Source organism: Cupressus sempervirens, chromosome 5, assembly GCF_028749045.1.
Source record: "Cupressus sempervirens isolate cs-2001-9-10 chromosome 5, ASM2874904v1, whole genome shotgun sequence".
Lineage (NCBI taxonomy): Eukaryota > Viridiplantae > Streptophyta > Pinopsida > Cupressales > Cupressaceae > Cupressus > Cupressus sempervirens.
In genome coordinates, this window is record NC_143122.1 from 552,350,190 (window position 1) to 552,362,492 (window position 12,303).

Here is a 12,303-nt window from a genome sequence, read left to right on the forward strand (position 1 = left end):
GAGCCCTATTAGGAGCCAACCTAGTTAAAGGTTACAAAACACACTGTTAGGTGTGACCTTGTTAGAGGATTTAATCACCCTATTAAGAGTGGCCTTGCAAGAGGTCTTTAGAACAATACAATGGAACTGCCACCTTGTTAGAGGATTTACAACTAGCTATCAAACCAACTCTGTTAAGAGATTTTGGAATCACTGCTACAATGGTAAGAAAGTAACAATGAAATGACCTAAATGAGATGCAACTAAATTGCTGATTACAGATCTCTATTCTAATTCACACTAGATCCTTCCTGATTGAATATAACTTTGCTACTCCTCAAGGATATCTAACCACCCTTCAAGTTTTCTCACACTTGCCTTCTTAATCGTACAAAACACTTGCACACTCACCCATACTTTAGAATCTCAACTTGACCTTATATTTATATCATTTAGATTATCAAGTCAACTCAATTACAACTTACAATGACCAATAAACATTACCACATTCGGCTAAAATCAATACTTGAAATAATTAAACTTCATATCCCCAAATCAACAAGATCCTTCATTGGCCGACCCTGCTTGGTAAACATTGATCCTGAAATGATTTCCTATGGTAACAAATAGAAGCTTGGTTAACATTGCAAACTTGCAAAATCCTTTGGAAACCTAGTGAACTTGGTGAACACTAACTTTGACCAACTTTCCTTCATTAACCATGAGAACTCGATTAACATTACTTTCTACCATAATTTCCTTCAATGCCTGAGTGAGCTTGATAGACACTATCTTTGTAGAGTAATCTCCAAGAATGCTCAATAGACAACGAAAATTGCTTTGCTGACCAAGTGAGCTCGATAAGCATAGACTGGCAACTGATATGACATTTGTGTAACATCAAAGACAACACATAATCAGACAATTGTATCCAACAATAAATTGTATTAGATCAAAGCTTTACTGTTACTTTCTAACAATTGTATCAGCATAGGGTAAATCCTTTGGAGTAAGGTTGACTTAACAATCATTGAAAAATCTTTTAATAGGGTGGCATTCCAAGTGAATGGCCTATAGTTCTCTAGCAAGGCTCACTTTTAACACGGTAATTGAAATCTCTTAACTGGGTCACATTTAATAGTGTGTGTTGTAACCTTTAACAGGGTTGGCCTTTAATAGGGTGTTAGTGTAGTTTTTTATTTTTCCTATTTTGCTAGGTTTTTCCTACACTTTTAATAATCTAGCTTAGGTTAATAAAGCATGTCTTATTAGGTGAATGGTTGTGAGGTGTCACCTTCCTACATGTGAGCATCCATTAGCTATCTTGGGAAGATACTTTTCTATCTTTAGTCCGATAGATGGTTGCTCCTCATTGGTTGGTGTTGCCACCTCCTCCCTCTTCCTAGCCTATATAAGCATGCTACCTGGCTTGTATTTGTATCTCTTATTTTTGCATTCTCGAAATGCTATTTTGCTTCCAGCATTTGCATTACTCTCTTGGAGACTAACTCTATGATGCTATTTTGATTTTATATCATTTGCATTCATAGTTTAGATATTTACTCTTTGCACTAGTTTTCTAGGTTATTAATCTTTTCAAATTCTAACATGGTATCAGAGCTTTTCTATGTGCAAGAGTAGATTTTAGTTTCCTTATTTGAGAGATTCGGGGGGGGGGGCAAATAAAGTTTATTGTAGTTTTTTGAAAAATGAAGTATGCTCTTCTCTTGCATCTTTGGATGATCCTGAAAATCAGAAAAGTTTTGACAAAAACAGTTTTTCTTTGGGGTTTCAATCTCAAATCTGACAACCAACTTGCATATTTGGAGTTTTCAATCAATTTTGCAGGTTCCAGTATGCCATTAATGGACTTAGGAAGCTGATCCAACATTTTCATGTCATATTTTGGTTGTTGGGGTCATTTCTTGATTTTTGGAGCCGTTTTTTAACTGTTAAAGGCGTCTGATTTACACTACAGCAGCATCTTCTGTACATCAAAAAGAAAAATGCTTTCTGGGTTTTGTTCGCAGCTCCGAAAAACCATCTGGGTATCTGTTAGATTTTGCATGCAAGATGTATATTTTGCAAAATCGAGCATGCAAAGCTACAACCATACCCCTCTCCGTTGGCAGTCACAGATTTGAACGCAGTTTTCAAATGTCTCATTCTTGCTCATACGGACTCTGATTTTGATGATTCTTATTATGAACTTGGCTATTTTTTTGTGCTCTATCCATTAGTGGAGTTGTTTTTTGATTTTCATACATGAATTCTTCAAAAATTGTAGATTCTCAGCTGTGACTGTGCATAGTTCTCATTTTGGAAACTTCGAAGGATCATAACTTTCTCATACGACCTCGTATTGAGGCGATTCTTTTTTTGAAAGTGCGTGATTTTTCGAGTAGATCGCAGTGGTGCTATTTGTTTCTTTGATTATTGTGCCCAAGTTTCACTTTTAGCATATGCTCTTCATGAGGAGGCCCTATCAGTTTTTCTTCTGTAACTTGAGCATACAGATGTAATTTTTTAATCTAAAAAATGCGTTGGAAAGTTGGTTCTGAGACAGAAATGATGGTACAAGTTTTTTTTATTTTTGCTACAATTTGGTTACCTATTTTGGCAGTCAAAGCCAGATATTCTATTTTGCCTTTCAAGAGCCATATCTCGCTCATTCAAACTCTTTTTTGGGCTCACCAGATATCGTTGGAAAGCTGGTTCTATGAGTTATTTAGTTGCAGAGGTCTTTTATCCAAATTTTTCTGCAGGTTCTTTCTCCTTTGAGTTTTGTACTTTCACACTCTGGCAGATTACTTGGATTCTACAGGTCCTAGAATCTCTTCTTCTGTTCTTTTGGCTCACTCTTCTTTCTGACTTCTGAGCATTGTATGCTTCTATTCAGTTGCATTCCTTTTTCTGTAAATGCACTGAGATAAAGTGCCTACTTTTGCATATTTGGGATCTTGTACACCTTGTGTTTGTTTGTACTCGCACTCAATTATAAAGTGCCATGGGGGGTCATGATGTTTTGCCATTTTGTGCTCATCCGCCTTTGTCAAGTGAATTTTTCTTCCACGACATTAGCCCATGCAGTGTGTCGGTGACACCGCCCTTTATCTTGTGCTTGTACTTCTATTGCACTATTGGTGTTCCTGATTCTTCTTCTTGCAGATGTTTTTGGCATTGCATTTCAGTGTTCCTGTCACCCCTCTCCCTGTTCAACATTATGGGGGGGTTCACTTGTTGTTCTATGCTTCTTTGGTTGATGGTTCATGCCTTCTATTTCCATGGAGGTTCTACAGATCAACATTTTGATAGAGTTTGCAGCTTCATGCTTCGGAGATGCTTCATGCTCTTTTTTGTTCCTCTCTTTGGGACATTTCCTAGATTGGAGGCTTAGTTTCCTTCATATAGTTCTTTTTCTTGTATTGGGTACCTGATCAGGCCTTGTTGCCGGGACCCATTTTCCTGCTTTCATAGCTTTGCTAGGTTAGCATCCACCTAAGCTTCACTTATGGGGGGGTGTTAGTGTAGTTTTTTATTTTTCCTATTTTGCTAGGTTTTTTCTACACTTTTAATAATCTCGCTTAGGTTAATAAAGCATGTCTTATTAGGTGAATGGTTGTGAGGTGTCACCTTCCTACATGTGAGCATCCATTAGCTATCTTGGGAAGATACTTTGCTATCTTTAGTCTGATAGATGGTTGCTCCTCATTGGTTGGTGTTGCCACCTCCTCCCTCTTCCTAGCCTATATAAGCATGCTACCTGGCTTGTATTTGTATCTCTTGTTTTTGCATCCTCGAATTGCTATTTTGCTTCCAGCATTTGCATTACTCTCTTGGAGACTAACTCTATGATGCTATTTTGATTTTATATCATTTGCATTCATAGTTTAGATATTTACTCTTTGCACTAGTTTTCTGGGTTATTAATCTTTTCAGATTCTAACATAGGGCACCACTTTAGAAGAGTGAAAAAGGAGTAGCATGTTACTGGTGGTTGTTTCCAAATTGGGTTTCCACATTAAATCATTGTGTCAAATGTGCTGATGGATATGTTGCATTTTATGCTTTACATTTCTACATGTTGATTTGATAGTAACATATTAGTTTTGGTTAACACACAATGAATGCATACATGGTTGAGAATTTTTTATGGGTTCACTAAATTGTGAAAAGTTTTATTTGTACATCTAAACCTTGAATAACTAATTCATCCCCCCTCTTAATTATTCTAAAAGAATTCCAACAATTGGTATCAGAGCCATCTACTTAAGAGGATTAGTTTTAAGGTACTAGAAGCACAAAGATCAAGATGTCAAAAAGAGTCGTACCCAAGCTCAACAGAGATAACTTTCCTACATGGAAAAGTTTGATGAAGCTATACAGGACTTGGAGATTACATTGCATTTTAGAACATGTTGATTCAATAGGAGCCCTAACTACTGAAGATTTGAAGAAAAATAAAGAACATAATTAGGTGATGTTGGAGATTGCCTCTTCCCTAAGCTATATTGAATTTGATGATATCAAAGACCTTGAGAATGTAAAGTAGATGTGGGATGCCTTAGACACCATCCATGGAGGAGACAAAAATGTTCAAAGAACCAAGTCAAAGAGCCTTAGAGGTAAGTTTGATGACATGAGAATGGAAGAAGATGAGAATATTGCTCAATATGTTTCTAGAATAAAAGAAGTTGTTAGTGCAATAAAAGGTGCTACTAGTAAAATAGATGATGATACTGTGCTAAGTAAAATCTTGAGAACATTGTTGCCAGTGTATGCCATTAGAGTGTCTGCAATCCAATAGCTAAGATGTATATCAAGAAATGATCTAACCCTTGAAAGTTTGGTGGCAAGACTCATTGCTTTTGAGCTATCTAATTTTGACAACTACAGACCAGAAAGTATTGAATCAGCTTTCAAAGAAAAGTTGTTATTGAAGGATTATGAGGAGGTATAGAAAAAGAAGAAGAAAAGAAAGATAAAGTATGCATCTAGTGATAGTAGTACAAATGAGGAAGACATTACACAATTGGAAGCATTGTTGGGAAGAAGATTTCATAGAGGGAAATGTAAATTCAAAGGTAAGTTGCCTATCATTTATTTTAATTGCAATGAAGTTAGTCATATTATAGCAAGATGAAAATAGAAGAAGAACTTTAGAGAAGGGAAAAAGCTCAAAAATAGAAGAGAAGATGATGGAAGAGACTACAAAGATAAATGCAATAAGTCATGCTACATTGCTGATGAACATGACTATGATGAAAATGATGATGAAGTGGTATATGTTGCAATGAAGGATGAATCTAATGAGGATGAGGCAACTGCACTTATGACTGGTGTGAATAAGAATAAAAAATGGATCATTGATAGTGGATGCTCATATAACATGACTAGAGACAAAAGTAAGTTCATTACCTTAACCCGTTATAATGGAAATAGAGTAAGATTTGGTAATGATGTACCATGTTTAATAAAAGGAAATGGATCTATCAAACTCACAAACAAGATTTCATGTGACAATGCTTATTATCTTGAAAGATCAAATTATAACTTGTTAAGTGTGTCATAATTGAATAATTTTGGGTGCAAAGTTGAGTTTGAAAATAAATCAGCCAAGATATATGATACAAATGGAAACTTGATTGGAAAAGGTGATCAAACTAGGCGTAACATGTTCTATTTGGATGTAAAAGATGCTACTTGTCTTATTGCAAAATTTGATGATGTATGACTTTGGCACAAGACGTTATGTCATGTAAATTTTGATATTTTGATTAGTATCAACCACATTAAAAGAGTTAAAGGTTTGCCTAAGTTGAAGAAACTAGAAAATATAATGTGCAAACAATGTCAGCTAGGCAAGATGACAAAGTCAAGCTTCAAAATTAAAGCTTATACCTCTAAGGAAATACTTGAAATTGTTCATACTGACTTGTGTGGACCTATTGAAGTGCAAAGCTACAAAGGAGATAAGTATATAATATTTTTTTTTGATGATTACTCTAGGATGATGACAATCATGTTTCTAAAACAAAAATCAAATGCTTTTCAAATGTTTAAATGGTACTTGGCAAGAGTGGAAAAAGAAACAGGTAAGAGTTTAAAATTCTTGATATTAGATAGAGGAGGTGAATTCAGTTCACATGAGTTTGAGATGTTCTATAATGATAGAGGAATCAAGAGACAAACATCTGCACCTAGGAGCCCTCCACAAAATGGAATTGCTGAAAGAAGAAACAAGTCTATAATGGATTGTGCTAGAACACTCATGATGGAGAAGAATGTTGCTCTAAAATATTGGAGAGAAGCTATAAGTACTACTATATACACCTTTAACCATGTCCAAGTCAAGAAAGGTACTCACTCAACACATTTTGAACTATGGTATGATCATCCACCTAATGTGAAATATTTTACGATATTTGGAAGAAAATGCTATATTGTCAAAGATGTTAGGAGTGGAAAGTTTGATGCAAAGAGTGAAGAAGGTATATTCCTTGTTTACTCCACAAGAAGTAAAGCTTACAAGTGTTTAAATACTAACTCTAAAAAAATTGTGGAAAGTGCAAATGTGAATTTTGATGAATTTACAGAAGCACATGAGGCTAAATCTAGAAAAGAACCAAAAACATACAAATCATGTGTATACTATTATGAAGGAATTCCTACTAAAGAAGATGCTAAAAATCATGTAGCAAACCAACAACAAGTCTCAACAACTGCCAAGTCACATTCTATGAATGCCAAGTTGCATTTAGATGTTGAGTTGTAGAATGAGGAAAATGCACAATCTAACTTTGAGATTAGCACACATGAAAGAGATGCTAAAACACCTGATAGAGATGTACATAGTGATACTAAAGCTGAGAGACAAAATGCAGCTACAAGAACTAAGCCTAGACTATCCAAATATGTCAAAAGGCACCACCCTATAGATCAAATAATTGGAGACAAAGATGCAAGGCCAATGACAAGAAATAGATTGAGAAGTGAACCATGTTTGTTAAGCATGAATGAACCTAAGATAGTGAGAGATGCATTGGAAGATAATGACTGATACAAAGCTATGGAAGAAGAAATTCAATAGATAGAAAAGAAAAAAACTTGGAGTCTAGTTCCTAGACCAAAAGACAAGAATGTGATTGGCACAAAATGGGTATTCAGAAACAAGCTAGATGAGAATGGTGAAGTGACAATAAACAAAATAAGACTAGTTTGCAAAGGATATGCAAACGAAGAAGGAATTGACTATGGTGAAATATTTTTCCCTGTTGCAAGAATGGAAGGAGTGAGAATTCTACTTACTTGTGCTGCATATAAAGGTTTCAAAATTTATCAGATGGATGTCAAGTCAGCATTTCTGAATGGCATATTAGAAGAAGAAGTCTACATAGAACAACTAGAAGGTTTTGTTGATAAAAATAATAAGAACATGGTATGTAGACTGCACAAAGCCCTATATGGATTGAAACAAGCACAAAGAGCATGGTATGAGAGACTTCATACTTATCTTGTTAAGATTGGATTTGAAAGGATAGATGATAATATCAATTTGTACATGAAGAAAAATAAAGAAAAAGGAATACTATTATCTAAAATATTTGTTGATGACATAATATTCAGAGGACAAGATACTTTGTGTAAAGATTTTGCAAATCAGATGAAGCAAGAGCTTGAAATGTCAATGTTTGGGGATATCAAATTCTTTGTAGGATTACAAATCTATCAAATGAAATATGGTGTATATATTACTCAATCAAAATATGTCAAGGAGATATTGAAGACATGTGGACTAGAGGATTCAAAACTAGTAAGCACACCTATGGTAACAACACTCAAGCTATCAAATAATGATGATTCAGCTGAGGTCAATCAAATATTATATAGATCCATGATTAGGAAATTGCAATATGTAATACACAATAGACTTGATATTGCATTAGCTATCAAGATAGTTGCAAGATTCTCTGCTAATCCTAGAGAGAATCACTTGATGGCTATGAAAAGGATAATGAGATACTTGAAAGGAACAAAAGAGTATGGTATATAGTATAAGAAGAATGAAAAGTTTGAACTTAAAGCTTTCACTGATGCTGATTGGGCTGGAAATATTGATAATAGAAAGAGCACCAATGGAGGAGCATTCTTCTTAGGTAGAAGACTTGTCACATGGACTAGCAAGAAGTAGAGCTATACACCCTGATCTATTACTGAAGCAAAGTATGTTGCTACTATTATTAACTGCATAAACATTGTATTGATCAAATAGCTACTTAAGGGAATGAAGGAAGAAATCATAGAACCAGTGATACTTTATTGTGATAATACAAGTGTTATAAATTTATCAAAGAATCCTATAATGCATACAAATACAAATCACATTGCAATAAAGTATCATTATGTAAGGGAATTGTTTCAAGACAAAGAGGTGAAGATGGAATTTATTAACACAAAGAAGAAAATTGCTAATATCTTCACCAAAGCATTACCTAAGGATGCTTATGAGTATCTGAGAGGTAAACTAGGGGTGATACCCCTATCAAAGGCTATGTAAAAGATAGAGGGAGTACCCTGCATCAAATAAGCTGACATTCATTTCATACAAATTGATGTAGTGGATCTTACTTTAGGAACTACCTAAAGTAATTATAGAGCTTGAATTACAAACCATTCACAAGTAAGGTGACAGAGGGAGAAAATTGAAGAGCCTAAAAAAGCCTATGTCTACATATATCAAAGATGCCAAGTGTTGAGTATATGTCTTTGGCATTGTTGTCAAAGAGGGAGAAAGTGCATTAAACTAATCAAGAGAGATGATCAAGGGAGAAAGTACATTATTGATTGGTTTAGTAAGAAAGAAAGAGGGAGAAAGTAGAAAGCAATTAGAGGAAGGATCCAAACAAAAAGAGGGAGATATTCTAATATTTTGTTGATCCATGACAGAAGAGAATCATAAAAGAAGGAACTTAGAGGGAATTTTATTTTATAACCTAATCAAAAGAGGGAGTTGCTGATAGAGGGAGAATTTTTAATCACAAAATTTCTTTTTGGTATTGCCCTACTATTTTAATCTAGTTAGTTTGATGGAGTAAGATGTTTTTCATTTGATTGACTGGTTGATGAGTTTGGTTTGCCATCAATTCCAAAGAGGGAGATTGTGATATATGATTGAAAAGATCATTTGAGTAGAAATATTGTTGAAGAAGATTGTGTGTTTCAATCATTGTTTTGTCACTGATGTCAAACCTACTACATGTTGGTAAGACAATTTCTTATATGTTTCAAACACTATCACTTAGTTGATTGATGAGGAGGATTTGATCAACAAGATGTAACAAAAGTACCTAGAGAAAAGTTTGAGTTATGATTATGTATTGTAGTGCAAGAATCAAATAAGATAGCGATAACATAATTTATTGATAATCTACTTGAGGTTACAAAATGATTGGCTAAACTTAGAAAGTTTAGAAGAACAAAGTTGAACAAAGTTCATTTGCCAAGCTTGACCAAGTTGATAGAAGATGCCGAGAAAAGTTAGTGCAAGCTGAGAAAAAAGCCAATTGGAGCCGAGTGAAAACAATTTCTAGTTGATGCCGAGTAACAAAGTATGTGCTAAGCATCAATAAGTTGATAATGTTGAGCTGTTGCATTATGAAAAGATAAGAAATTCACCAAATAAAAGCTAACAAGTTTGTTTTCTTGGAACTTGTGAATCTAGAGGAAGATAAGATTGATGAGCTAGTGGCACAAAATCTTATGTAAACTATTTTGGAGGCAAATTAGATGGATTCTAGGAGAAGTCTCTAGAAAAGATAAGATATGGGGTAGATACATTGTATCCTACCTAATCCATCAAAAACCCTAATTTTGGTGATGGATAATGAGTGGGAAATTTTCCTATATTTAGGGATGTTTGGTCATGAAGCAGAAAGGTTAGAGAGTTTTGATGCAAAAATTTGATAAGGAGAAGGAAATGGGGTTTGCTTCATCAAGTGACCCAAGAGAAGAAGTATACAAAGGTGTACTAAGAAATAAGGCTTAAAGAGGATTAATGCTTGAAGGGTGAAAAAGCTATCAAAGCTACAAAGATTGGAAGCCAAGCAAAGTTGAGGACTAAATAGTGACCTATAATCTACAAGTAAGGTTGTAAGTTGTATCAGATTAAAGCTCTACTTTTACTTTCTAACAATTGTATCAGTATAGGGTAAATCCTTTGGAGTAAGGTTGACTTAATAGTCATTGGAAAATCCTTAATGGGGTGACATTCCAAGTGAATTTCTTAAAGTCCTCTAACAAGGCTCACTTTTAACAGGGTGATTAAAATCCCTTAACCAGGTCACATTTTATAGTGTGTGTTGTTACCTCTAATAGGGTTGGCTTTTAATAGGGCATCACTTCAAAAAAGTGAAAAAGGAGTAGCATGTTACTGGTGGTTTTTCCCAAATTGTGTTTCCATGTTAAATCAGTGTGTTGAGCATGCTAATGGATATGATGTGTTTTATGCTTTACATTTCTGCATGTTGATTTGATAGTAGCATATCAATTTTGGTTAACACACAATGAATGCATGCATGGTTGAGAATGTTTTATGGGTTCACTGAGTTGTGAAAAAATTTATTTGTACATATGCACCTTGAATAATTGATTCAAACCCCCCACCCCCGCCGCCACCCTCTCAGTTATTCTAAAAGAATTCCAACATACTTCCATATCCTAAATTGCATTAACCTTTTCATATCCCAAGTTGCATATAATTTTAAAATCTAAAATAAAAAAAGTGAAGTTATATTTTGCATATATCCCTTCATACTTAGGTGCAATTAGTCATCATACAAATTGGAACAAGATCTCAAACCTTGAAAAGGAAACAAGGTCATCCATTGTTTAGATCAAGTGAAGAGACATAACCACCTTTTGACCCAAGACTAAATGTACCTTTTCAAACACAAGGTTTTGACCAAAGCACCATGTAACCTTCAAGAGAGGAAACCCAAACACTTCATGACTCAAGACACTTGGAACTTTCATAAATGCATAATAATTGCCAAAAAATTTCTAATGCAAAACATATTGAATAATTTAATAAAAACATGAGATACCATACATACACATCACCAAGTTATATCATGATACAATGGGGACCTCCATATAATTATGAATCAATATTCATTCCAATACAACCAAATGATCCTCAAGAAACCACACAATCCCTTGCGATAACCATGAAAACAAGTCAATCAATACCAAAGTCTTAAATGATTTTTCCTCTAATAACATCACATGTAAATGAATGTCTTTTTCAACCTTCAAAATAACCATCAAGGTTTTCTCAAATAAAGACAAGTTTAAACATGCCTTCTTCTAGATATATATCAAAAGTAATCAATGATAAACCTATTCTAGCACTATTCAACTAGATAATTCTTTATAGAATTCAAAAATTGATGTGACTATGCCAACAATAACACCTAGTAAACAAAAATCTAAATTCATGAAGAGTTTTCTTCAAAAATTAGATAGTGTATATAATATTATAAAGCATGAAAAAAAATCCATGTGTCTATAAAAGCCCCATTCTAGAATAATTATGTAGATGACACCCATTTCCTATCAAGACATTGACTTTAGTAATCATCCATGTCTTTCATCAATCATTTATCCTCTAAAGTTTCACAAGATAAATTTCTAAACCATATCCATCAAATAATATATCCAAAAATTAAACCTTCCAACAACTATCAATAGAAGAAATCAAATCTAATCCATTACTTGGTATAAATCCCCTCATTGATTAATAAATCTTAGAAGAAATAACAACATGTCCTCCATTTTTAGTCAACCTCATTGAAGAGAGTCACATCCAAATATCATCTTCTTTATGTAAAAACATTGATCCCTTTCCATAATCCTCCATGCATATTCCAATTCATACCCTATATTAAGAGGATGATTCAAATCATAAAGAAATGAGTCCTAAAATAAATCAAGATCTTGACATTGACCAATCCAATCCAACTATTGACCAAGATCATATTTTTCTTGAGCCTATTGGTGATCCCTTTATCCTTAACTCTCCTATACAATATGATTGCCTTCCATATCAAGAAAATTTTCCTTTCAAGTCTCATTGACCTTCCACATCCTAAGAAATATCATGACCTCCCTTCCATTATTTCCAACGGGTCCATCCAATATCAAGAGAAAAACACCTTCATAACATAATCTAATGATCCCCTTACAAGTCAAGATCAAAGTATTCCTTTACCTTTAGGTCCATCAGAATATCTCATCATCCCTATAGATATCCTCAAGATCCCTCCA